Genomic DNA, 13,387 nt, shown 5'->3' with positions numbered 1-13,387 from the left:
GGGTCTGGAGTGGACCTCCAGCAAACTCCAACAGACCGGCAGCTGAGGGACCAGACTGGTAGAAGGAAAACTAACAAACAGAAAGGAATATCATTAATATCAACAAAAAGGTCATCTACACCAAAACCCCACCTGTAGGTCACCAACATCAAAGACCAAAGGTAGACAAAACCACAAAGATGGGGAGAAACCAGAGCAGAAAAGCTGAAAATTCTACAAATCAGAGTGACTCTTCTCCTCCAAAGGATCACAGCTCCTCGTCAGCAAGGGAACAAACCTTTTCTGGATGGAGAATGACTTTGACGAGTTGGCAGAAGTAGGCTTCAGAAAGTCAATAATAAGAAACTTCTCTGAGCTAAAGGATGTTGAAACCCATCACAAGGAAGCTAAAAACCTTGAAAAAAGATTAGATGAAAGGCTAACCAGAATAAACAGTGTAGAGAAGATCTCAAATGACCTCATGGAGCTGAAAACCATGGCACAAGAACTTCGTGATACATGCATAAGCTTCAATTGCTGATTTGATCAAGTGGAGGAAAGGGTATCAGTGATGGAAGATCAAATTAGTGAAATAAAGTGAGAAAAGAAGGTTAGAGAAAAAAGAGTAAAAAGAAATGAACAAAGCCTCCAAGAAATATGGAAAAATGTTAAAAGACCAAATCTACATTTGATTGGTGTACCTGAAAGTGATGGGGAGAATGGAACCAAGTTGGAAAACACTCTTCAGGATATTATCCAGGCAAACTTCCCCAACATAGGAAGGCAGGCCAACACTCAAATTGAGGAAATACAGAGAACACCACAAAGATACTTCTCAACAAGAGCAACCCCAAGACACATAACTGTCAGATTCACCAAAGTTGAAAGGAAGAAAAAAGTGTTAAGGGCAGCCAGAGAGAAAGGTTAGGTTACCCGCAAAGGGAAGCCCATGAGACTAACAACAGAACTCTTGGCAGAAATCCAACAAGCCAGAAGAGAATGGGGGCCAATATTCAACATTCTTAAAGAGAAGAATTTTCAACCCAGAATTTCATATCCAGCCAAACTAAGCTTCCTAAGTGAAGGAGAAATAAAATCCTTTACAAACAAGCAAATGCTGAGAGATTTTGTCACCACCAGGCCTGTTTTACAAGAGCTCCTGAAAGAAGCACTAAACTTGGAAAGAAATAACCAGTACCAGTCACTGCAAAAACAGGCCAAATTGTAAAGACCATTGATGCTAGGAAGAAACTACACCAATTAATGGGCAAAATAACTAGTTAACATCATAACGATGGGATCAAATTCACACATAACAATATTGAACTTAAATGTAAATGGGCTAAATGCCCCAATTGAAAGACACAGACTAGCAAATTGGATAAAGAGTCAAGACCCATCAGTGTGCTGTATTCAGGAGACCCATCTCACATGCAGAGACACACATAGGCTCAAAATAAAGGGATGGACAAAAATTTACCAAGTAAATGCAGGGGTTGCAATCCTAGTCTCTGATAAAACAGACTTTAAACCAACAAAGATCAAAAAAAGACAAAGGAGGCCATTACGTAATAGTAAAGGGATCAATTCAACAAGAAGAGCTAACTATCCTAAACATATATGCACCCAATATAGGAGCACACAGATTCATACAGCAAGTCCTTAGAAATGTACAAAGAGACTTAGACTCCCACACAATAATGGGAGACTTTAATACTCCACTGTCAATATTAGACAGATCAATGAAACAGGAGGTAAACAAGGATACCCAGGACCTGAACTCAGCTCTGAAACAAGCAGACCTAATAGACATCTACAGAACTCTCCACCCCAAATCAACAGAATATACATTCTTCTCAGCACCACATCACACTTATTCTAAAATCGACCACATAATTGGAAGTAAAGCCCTCCTCAGCAAATGTAAAAGAACAGAAATCACAACAAATGGTCTCTCAGACCACAGTGTAATCAAATTAGAACTGATGATTAAGAAACTCACTCAAAACCACACAATTACATGGAAACTGAACAAGTTGCTCCTGAATGACTACTGGGTAAATAAAGAAATCAAGACAGAAATAAAGATGTTCTTTGAAACTGATGAGAAAAAAGATGCAACGTACCAGAATCTCTGGGACACATTTAAAGCAGTGTGTAGAGGGAAATTTATAGCACTAGATGCCCACAGGAGAAGGCAGGAAAGATCTAAAATTGACACACTAACATCACAAGTAAGAGAACTAGAGAAGCAAGAGCAAACAAATTCAAAAGCTAGCAGAAGGCAAGAAATAACTAAGATCAGAGCAGAACTGAAGGAGACAGAGACACAAAAAAACCCTTCAAAAAAGCAATGAATCTAGGAGCTAGCTTTTTGAAAAGATCAACAAAATTGGTAGACCGCTAGCAAGACTAATAAAGAAAAAAAGAGAGAAGAATCAAATAGATACAATAAAAAATGATAAAGGGGATATCACCACCGATCCTACAGAAATACAAACTACTATCAGAGAATACTATAAACACCTCTATGCAAATACTAGAATATCTCGAAGAAATGGATAAATTCCTGGACACATACACCCTCCCAAGACTAAACCAGAAAGAAGTTGAATTTCTGAATAGACGGATTACAGGCTCTGAAATTAAGGCAATAATTAATAGCCTACCAACCGAAAAAAGTCCAGGACAAGACAGGTTCACAGCCGAATTCTACCAGAGGTATAAAAAGGAGCTGACACCATTCCTTTTGAAACTATTCCAATCAATAGAAAAAGAGAGGGAATCCTCCCTAACTCATTTTATGACGCCAACATCAACCTGACAGAGACACAACAAAAAGAGAGAATTTTAGACCAACATCGCTGATGAATATCGATGTGAAAATCCTGAATAAAATACTGGGAAACCGAATCCAGCAGCACATCAAAAAGCTTATCCACCATGATCAAGTTGGCTTCATCCCCGGGATACAAGGCTGGTTCAACATACACAAATCAATAAACATAATCCATCACATAAACAGAACCAATGACAAAAACCACATGATTATCTCAATAGAGGCAGAAAAGGCCTTCGACAAACTTCAACAGCCCTTCATGCTAAAAACTCTCAATAAACTAGGTATTGATGGAACATACCTCAAAATAATAAGATCTATTTATGACAAACCCACAGCCAATATCATACTGAATGGGCAAAAACCAGAAGCATTCCCTTTGAAAACTGGCACAAGACAGGGATGCCCTCTCTCACAACTCCTATTCAACATAGTGTTGGAAGTTCTGGCCAGGTCAATCAGGCAAGAGAAAGAAATAAAGAGTATTCAATTAGGAAAAGAGGAAGTTAAATTGTCCCTGTTTGTAGATGACATGATTGTATATTTAGAAAACCCCATCGTCTCAGTCCAAAATCTCCTTAAGCTGATAAGCAACTTCAGCAAAGTCTCAGGATACAAAATCAATGTGCAAAAATCACAAGCATTCCTATACACTATTAACAAACAGAGAGTCAAATCATGAGTGAACTCCCATTCAGAATTGCTACAAAGATAATAAAATAGGAATACAACTTACAACAGATGTGAAAGAACTCTTCAAGGAGAACTACAAACCACTGCTCAGTGAAACAAAAGAGGACACAAACAAATGGCAGAATATTCCATGCTCATGGATAGGAAGAATTAATATCATGAAAATGGCCATTCTGCCCAAAGTAATTTATAGATTCAATGCCATCCCCATTGAGCTACCAATGACTTTCTTCACAGAACTGGAAAAACTACTTTAAAGTGCATATGGAACCAAAAAAGAGCCCACGTTGCCAAGACAATCCTAAGCCAAAAGAACAAAGCTGGAGGCATCATGCTACCTGACTTCAAATTATACTACAAGACTACATTAACCAAAACAGCATGGTACTGGTACCAAAACAGAGATATAGACCAATGGAGCAGAACAGAGGTCTCAGAAATAACACCACCCATCTAGAACCACCTGATCTTTGACAAACCTGACAAAAACAAGAACCCTATTTAATAAATGTTGCTGGGAAAACTGGCTAGCCACATGTAGAAAGCTGATACTGGATCCCTTCCTTACACCTTATACAAAAATTAATTCAAGATGGATTAAAGACTTAAATTTAGCCCTAAAACCGCAAAAACCCTAGAAGAAAACCGAGGCAATACCATTCAGGACATAGGCATGGGCAAGGACTTCATGACTAAAACACCAAAAGCAATGGCAACAAAAGCCAAAATTGACAAGTGGGATCTAATTAAACTAAAGAGCTCCTGCACAGTGAAAGAAACTACCATCAGGGTGAACAGGCAACCTACAGAATGGGAGAAAATTTCTGCAATCTACCCATCTGACAAAGGGCTAACATCCAAAATCTACAAAGAACTCAAACAAATTTATGAGAAAAAAAAAAAGAAACAACCCCATCGAAAAGTGGGCAAAGGATATGAACAGACAATGCACAAAAGAAGACATCCATGCAGCCAACAGACATGTGAAAAAAATGCTCATCATCACTGCTCATCAGAGAAATGCAAATCAAAACCACAATGAGATACCATCTCACACCAGTTAGAATGGCCATCATCAAAAAGTCAGGAAACAACAGATGCTGGAGAGGATGTGGAGAAACAGGACTGCTTTTACACTGTTGGTGGGAGTGTAAATTAGTTCAACCATTGTGGAAGACAGTGTGCAATTCCTCAAGGATCTACAACTAGAATTACCATTTGACCCAGCAATCTCATTACTGGGTGTATACCCAAAGGATTATAAATCATGCTACTATAAAGACACATGCACACATATGTTTGTTGTGGCACTATTCACAATAGCAAAGACTTGGAACCAACCCAGATGTCCATCAATGATAGACTGGATTAAGAAAATGTGGCACATACATACCATGGAATATTATATAGCCATAAAAAGAATGAGTTCATGTCCTTTGTAGGGACATGGATGAAGCTGGAAACCATCATTCTCAGCAAACTATCACAAGGACAGAAAACCAAGCACCGCATGTTCTCACTCATACTTGAGAACTGAACAATAAGAACACTTGGACACAGGGCAGGGAACATCACACAATGGGACCTGTCGGTGGGTGGAGGTCTGGGGGAGGGATAGCATTAGGAGAAATACCGAATATAAATGATGAATTGATGGGTGCAGCAAACCAACATGGCACATGTATACCTATGTATCAAACCTGCACATTCTGTACATGTACCTTAGATCTTAAAGTATAATAAAAAAATAATAATTAAAAAGATATATTTCATTTCTGTGTATATACACCAAAAAAATTGAAGGCAGGGACTCAAACAGATAATTGCACACCAATGGTCATGGTAGCATTATAATAGCTAAAAGATGAAAACAACCTTTATGTCCATTAACAGATGATATCAACAAAATGTAGTACATACCTACAGTGGAATATTATTCATCCATAAAAATGTCTGAAATTATGACACATGCTACAACATGGATCAGTCTTGAAGACATTATGCCAAGTGAAATAAGCCAGACACAAAAGAACAAATGTTAAATGATTCCACTTGGATGAGGTACTAGAATAGTCAAATACATTGAGACAAAAAGTAGAAGCATAATTACCATGGGCTGAGGGAGGAAGGAAGGGCGAATCATTGTTTAAAGGTAGAGAGACTCAGTTTACAATAATGAATAGATTCTGGAGACGGTTGCACAACAATGCGAACATATTAGTGTCACTGAAGTATACTCTTAAAATTGTAAAATTTATTAATTTTATTATGCCTATTTCACCACAAAACAAAAAAAGTAAAAGACAAAATCCTTGACAAACTGACAATCAAAGACAGTGGTTATCCTATATGTTCTTTGATCAGTAACCTGCAGTAACTTTTTAATGATTATCATACACTGAAACATGCTCTCTGCTTTGTCAATGTGACTGTATGTGCTCATCTTTTATCTACAGGTTTAGAAGAGGGATAGAAATTGGAGGGAGAAGGGGAAGAAGCAACGTGGGATGAGAATCTTTTAGAGTATGGAGGCTACCTTTTTCAAAAGGGAAGCAGAAACATGTCTAGATCTAAAGAATTAAAATACAGGCTGAAGCACTTAGCCTAGAAGGGTCAGGTTCTCAGTGAGTTACTCCCACAGATGACAAAAAAAAAAAAGAATTAGAATAACAATACGTATAACATTGCGTATTATACAGAGAGATAGATTAGAGATATATAAAGAGAGAGAGGTTTATCTCTCTATACATAGATAAGTTAGAGAGATTTCCTTTTGAGAGATAATGTCAGTGTCACTGTTGAGTGAATTGAGGTGAAAGGCATACGGGATTTCATTGCAAGCTTTTGAGAGGTGAAGTTTCATTCCATAAATTTAGTATTGAAAGTACAATTATTCTGTAGCTCTCCTGGCACATTTTTATTGCCATTATATTAAAATGATTTTCTATGATATTTGTATTTCTTTATAATCAGAATATGTAAATATAATATTGTCTTCAAATGCTTCATATACTCACTTTTGTATTTATATGTCAAATATTCAAGATGCTTCTAATGCCATCAAAAATACCAGCTCTATCATTCACTACTTATATGGCCTTGACCAAGGAGCATCACCTAGATGAGCCTGTTAATTATAGGGGTCTGTGAGTTAAATCATACATCTAACCCGGAGGGTGTTTTAGTAATAAAATGAGACATTACAAGCTTATATCTTAACATGACATACAGCACAAAATAGGATTTTAGTAAAAGTTGAATTAAATGGAGGTTAAGCTACATAATTACAATAACAATTGGTCCATTAGCTTATACAGTTCAACAAAATATGCAAACTGTAAATTACTAAGAAACCAAAACTACAGATAAATTTTTCATTAGAGCAAAATAGTAAAGTTTAAGCACGCTGTTGCTGTACAACCTGCTCTTGTCTGATTCTTCACTGAGGGGAGTAAGGAGAATGGAGATCAAACATGAGGCCCTGATTTCTACGATGAAATGCACTGTAATGTGTTCATCACATTACAGTGACTGCAACTGTACAGTCCCTTCTTTAGAGTAAGCAATCAAGGAAGCTCTAGAAAGATGTGGCTGCTCCTGCAAACATCTTTATATAAATCAGGTCTCTGGTTTCTTAGCTGTGAGGAAACAGAGAACTTTTAACTTCTACTAAATGAAATACAGCTGTTCAATCCTATTCAGGACTGGTTTTCAAACTCTGATTTACATAAGAATCACCTGAGGGGATTAACACCCAGATTCCCAGGCCTAAGTATCTATCTGTTTATCAAGAGCTACAGGTAACTGATGATCCTGTGGGAAACTAACACCACACACACACACACACACACACACACACACACACACACACACACAGAGAGAGAGAGAGAGAGAGAGACTATGTAATTATTTTTAAGTCATAAAGACAAGCGATGTAAGGACTAGCTTTTATTTCTACATAGAGACTTAAATAGAGCTCTTACTCTGAACCTTTCCTAAGTGTGACCACTAGACAAATAGAAAAGAAACTCTCCCTTCAGGTTATAATTGCCTGGAAGCTCCTTGTTCTCTGCATTTCTGGGCCTGCCACAGGACCTGAGAGAGACAGCCAGGCAGGCGCCCACCAGGGCTCATTCCAGGCCACTCACTGCTGTCCTGAGTTGATGATCAGGGAGGAGCATATCCAGGGGGACATGGTGTGCCTGGCTGTGACCTCTTGGCTGTCACTGGTTCAAGGGGAGAAGCTGAGCTTCCCCAGAACTAAAGCCAGTCACAGATTCCTGCAGGCCAGGCAGCAGGCCCCCTGCCCTTCCTGCCCTTTCCTCAGCTGCCACTCTGAATCAGAAACCGAGTCTTGAGTTGGACCAAGTTGCGTGTAAAAGAAAGCAAACATACCTGCTCTTCAGCACCACAGCTCCAAGTTTTGAGTTTTCAGTTGCCTTTCAGTACCCCCTTGCTCTCGTTCCTCCTTCCACTTTTCTTTTGTGTCCCTCCTTTATAAAGGAGAAAAAGAGAGAGAGCTGAGGAAGCTAGTCATTTCCACGAATGGGATGGTGCAATAAAGCTGAAATTGAAAGTAAAAGCAATTCATGCAGTTGTTACGAATTAGCAGAGGCACATCTCAATTTTGTTGTTGTTGTTGTTGTGAGACAGAGTCTCACTCTATCGCCCAGGTTGGAGTGCAGTGGTGCAATCTTGGCTCAGTGCAAGCTCCTCCTCCCAGGTTCATGCCATTCTCCTGCCTCAGCCTCCCCCCGAGTAGCTGGGACTACAGGCACCCACCACCACGCCTGGCTAATTTTTTGTTTTTAGTAAAGACAGGGTTTCACTGTGTTAGCCAGGATGGTCTTGAGTTCTTGACCTCGTGATCCGCGCACCTTGGCCTCCCAAAGTGCTGAGATTACAGGCGTGAGCCACCGCGCCCGGCCCTGATCTGAGTTTGAGGATGGTGGTTGGGTGCAGGGGTCAGAAAAAGCCACAGATGCTGCACAGTCACACCTTAGCAAGCACAGTCCTGCCAGCTTTCTTCTGTCTTCCCCACCTTGGAAGTCTTCCTGGGCTTTCTTCTTGATACCTCTCCCAGTTAGCTTTAGTTTCCTTGGCACACAAGAAAAATAGAAAACCCATATTAGAAACAATAAACAAACCTTCAGAAACCAAGAATATTGTAAGCATTTTTCTCTTAGGGGAATTCTTGGGTTCTTTTTTTAACAAGTAGCTTTCAATGTTTTAAATATGTTCACTCACTTGCAAACACACAGACACAGGTATACTTCAAAGATATTGTAGATTTGGTTCAAGACCATGGCAATAAAGTAAATGTTGCAATAAAGTGAGTCACACCAAAGTTTTGGTTTTCCAGAACTTATGCTTACACTATTCTGTAGTCTAAGTTTAGTAAGTGTGCAATAGCATTATGTCTGAAAATAAAATTACGATCCTTAATTTTAAAATATTTTATTGCTGAAAAGTGCTAATGATCATCTGAGCCTTCAGCAAGTGGTAATCTTTGTGCTGGTGGAGAGTTTTGCCTCAATTCAATGGCTGCTGACTGATCAGGGTGATAGTCGCTGAAGGTTAGGGTGGCTGTTGGCAATTTCTTAACGTAAGATGACAGTGAAGTTTAATGTACTGACTGATCTTCCTTTCGCAAAAGATTCATCTGTACCATGAGATGCTATTTGATCTCATTTTACCCAGTTGTTTCAAAACTGAAGTCAGTCCTCTCAAATCTCATCACTGCTTTATCAATTAAGTTGATGCGATATTCTAAATCCTCTGTTGTCATTTCAACAATGTTCACAGCATCTTCGCCATGAGTAGATTCCATCTCAAGAAACCATTTCTTTGCTCATCCTTATAAAGCAACTCCTCATCCATTCAAGTTGTCTCATGACAGCAATTCAACCACATCTTCAGGCTCCACTTCCAATTCTAGTTCTCTTGCTATTTCCACCGTATCTCCAGTTACTTCCTCTATTGATGTCTTGAACCTCTTAAAGTCACCTATGGGGGCTGGAATCAACCTTTTCCCAGTTCCCATTAACGTTGATATTTTGACATCCTCCCATGAATCGCAAATGTTCTTAATGACATCTAGAATGGTAATTTTTTTTTCAGAAGGTTTTCAAATAAATTTGCCCAGATCTGTCAGAGGAATCATTACCTGGTGTAGCTATAGCCTGACAAAATGTATTTCTTAAATAATAAGAATTGCAACTTGAAATTATTCCTTGATTCATGGGCTACAGAATGGATGTTGTGTTAGCAGATATGAAAATAATGTTAATCGCCTTGTATATGTCTATCAGAGCTCTGGAATTATCAGGTGTATTGTTAATATTTTGAAAGTTTCTTTCTGAATAGTAGCTCTTAACAGTAGGCTTACAATATTCATTACACCATGCTATACACAAATGTGCTGTCATCTGGGCTTTGTTGTTTCATTTATAGAGCACAAGCAGAGTACATTTACATATTTTTAAGGGCCCTAGAGTTTTCAAAATAGTAAGTGAACATTGAATTCAACTTAAAGTTACAAACTGCATTAGCCACTAACAAGAGAGTCAGTTTGACCTTTGAAGCTTTGAAGTCAGGCATTGACTTCTCTTCTTTAGTTATGGAAGCGCTAGATGGCATCTTCTTCCAATAAAAGGCTGTTCCATCTACACTGGAAATCTATTGCTTAGGGTAACCACCTTAATTAATTATCTTAGCTAGATCTTCTGGATAACTTGCTGCAGCTTCTGCACCAGCACTTGCTGCTTTATCTTGTACTTTTATGTTATTGGAGACAGCTTCTTTCCTTAAACCTCATGAACCAACCTCTGCTAGTTTCTAGCTTTTCTTCCGCATCTTTGTCATCTCTCTCAGCCTTCATAGAATTGAAGAAAGCAATGATCTTGCTCTGGCTTAGAGTTTGGCTTAGGAGAATGTTGTGGCTGGTTTGATCTATCAAGACCACTAAAACACTCTCTGTATTAGTAGTTAGGCTATTTCACTTTCTCATCATTGCTGTGATCATCGAAGCTGCGCTTTTAATTTCCTTCAAGAAATTTTCTTTTGCATTCGTAACTTGGCTAACTGGTACATGAGGCCTGTATCAGCTTTCAGCATGCCTTCCTCAGTAAGTGTAATCATTTCTAGCTTTTGGTTTAAAGTAAGATTTGTGACCTTTCCTTTCACTTGAACACAGGGGTAATTGTAGGATTATTAATTGTCCTAATTTCAATATTGTTGTATCTCAGGGAACATGGAGGCCCAAGGAGAGGGAAAGCCAGTAGGAAGAACAGTCAGAATGCACACATTTTAAAAGTTTGCTCTCTTGTAGGGATGCAGTTCCTATAAGATACAGTATAAAGATAAAGTATCTGTAAAGTGCAGTAAAGTGTACTGTAATAAAATGAGGAATGCCTGTATGTATGTATTCTTATGTACACACACACACATACATACATGTATGTATACACACATATATGTGTAAATATAAATTTGGGGTGCCCTACATTTTCGAAGATTTTACTTGAGGAAGAAAAAACTCGTGAATTGGGACCCACCAAACCCAAAGAGGTTTAGTGTTTACAATGACAAAGTGTCAGAGGCAAGTATTTATAGAGCAGTTATGGAAGCAAAATAAAGAAAATGGCAGTTACAAAATTGCATTTTTTTTTTATTTACCTTGTTGGAAATTCCCTAGTCAGTCATATTTTAGGTTGCTGTTTATGACTGAGTAAAAGCAGAAAACCCCCATGTCTATCCTCTTAGATCCCAGCTCAGTGCGGGAATTAAATTAATATAAGATAGAGTAACAGGAGAAAAGCATAAGATGAGTTTTATATGACATGAGAGCCCTCATAAAGAAATGAAGACTCAAAGAAGCCCCTATAGTTAGTTACTTACATAGTGGATTGGACAAAGAGCAGTTAGAAATAGCTTTATTTCTAACTAGAAATAGCTAAATTATTAATATCTGGGGAAGCTTAAAAGATAAAAGCTATTTACAATGTCTGTACAGAATTCTGTTTGTTTCAACTTCCCATCCATGGGGCTAAAGATGTTGCCTTTCCTTTTACTATAGAGAGAATATCTTTCACATGGGAATTTCATCTTCTGCTTTTAAAAAACAGTATGAAGATCAAAACCAGCTGTTTTTTTAAGTGTCTTTGCTTTAAACTTTCAGTAGGCCAGAAAAGCATGTTTTAATGTCTTCAATGGGCTGAGTTTAAACTTTGTTTCTAACATAAGCATTAACCAGAAATGACCTGTTATTTTTTACTTATGTTTCTAGTAGAAGCAACGTTAAGGCTAGTTTTAAGGCCCGGGTGGTTTTGTTTGCTCAGCGATTTTGCAGGCCCAGTCTCCATTCTAACATTATGTACATTTTGCAATAAAATAATTAGAAAATAAGGATAATTAAAGATAAAATGACTAATCCTTAATTAATTGCATTATCTAAAGATGCTCATTAGCATTTTGCTCAAACTCTTGCACATCCCTAGCACACAGACAATATTTTAACATAGATATCCCCCTTCTACAGAAATTAGCAAATTGGCCCAGTTTCAAAGGAATCTACTTAGTCAGAAAATAAAGTGATTGCATGGACATGTTTGTGGAGGAAAGAAACAAATAAAGTGTGTAATAGGAAAATGATAGGTGAGGTAGGGAAATGCCTGAGGAAGCTGGGCTTTGTGAGGACAGAGGGAGTTCTCCTTCTTTCCATTCTCCACTTACCCTACCATAGTCCTTATCTACGCAAACTTTTTCATAAAAGGCAAAATAACTAGGCCTATTGAGTCACATCTGTAGTTGCAGTGACTCCAAAGGCTGAGGCAGGAGGATCCTTTAAGACCTGGAGATGGAAGCTATAGTGTGCTATAATTGCACCTGTGAATAGCCACTGCACTCCAGCATGGGCAATATGGCGAGACTTTATCTTTAAAAAAAAAAAAAGCATCAAATAGTAATATTTTAGGATTTGCATACCATAGGTTTCTGTCACAACTAGAGCATCCATAGACAATATCTAACAAGTGGATGTGGTTGTGTTCTGAATGAAATTTTATTTACTAAAGTAGCCATTGGGATAAATTTGGCCTATTGACTACAGTTTGCTGACCTCTGGATTAGGTAAATGTAATGCAACATGACTGGGATTACCACCTCCTCAAGTATCATTGTCTTACAAGTTGGTGGACCAGTTTCAGACTCCCAATCTGAGTGTCTGCTTCTTAGGTAATTTGTAGTAAAAATCCTCACTGGAGCAGAGATACCAAAAAAGAATGTGTTTACTAACATCTACCTGAGTATCAGAGAAGGGAATTTCTACCTTGGTTCCTGGGCAATGCATTGATATGTCTGCTCAACTAATTGTCTATCTCCCAAAACATAGCACTCCCCATAGCTCCTCCTAGATAAGCAATAGAGAAAGAAGTGGTGATGGAACATAATCAGTGGTAGCGAGGAAGAACCTGGTTTGGCTAGGGGGACACCTGCCCACTGTGAGTGAACAAGGAAGCCTAACGTGTGAATGTACGTCATGATGACTAAAGCTAGTGGGTGGCAATGATGAAGGCTATAAATGCAGACTTTGCAGGGATATTTCTGCTTGCATTGGCTAGATTTGGCCTGTTCACCCCAAGCACAGATTAAGGAACAGCACAATTATCATGGATGTATCACAAGTGTATACCAAAAAGATAAGTGCTTACAGGCACTGCCATCGTGTGGTACGATTTAGTAATTTATCTGGTAACATGAATGAATTTTCCTATGCAAAGTGATTTGTGGATATCAATGTAAAATTTTTAGAAATGTATTGATGTTAATATAGAATTTATAGAAATTCATAATAATTTGTTATAATACAGGCATTTT

At 38.3% G+C, this 13,387-nt stretch overlaps 1 protein-coding gene across 9 annotated transcripts in view; it reads right to left on the bottom strand.

Moving 5' to 3' along the window:
• The window catches only part of LOC102143453 (guanylate-binding protein 6-like), a 30,160-nt gene extending 22,176 nt beyond the window's left edge, over positions 1-7,984 (bottom strand). For all 9 annotated transcript variants that reach the window (XM_074002127.1, XM_015433150.4, XM_015433142.4 and 6 more), the window contains exon 1: positions 7,907-7,984. The gene's annotated coding sequence lies outside the window, so the exon portion shown is untranslated. The remainder of the gene's footprint in view (positions 1-7,906) is intronic.
• Positions 7,985-13,387: the final 5,403 nt, after the last annotated feature.

Source organism: Macaca fascicularis, chromosome 1 (assembly GCF_037993035.2).
Source record: "Macaca fascicularis isolate 582-1 chromosome 1, T2T-MFA8v1.1".
Taxonomy (NCBI): domain Eukaryota; kingdom Metazoa; phylum Chordata; class Mammalia; order Primates; family Cercopithecidae; genus Macaca; species Macaca fascicularis.
Note: the sequence above shows the minus strand (reverse complement) of the source record. Positions and strands in the feature narration are given on the sequence as shown.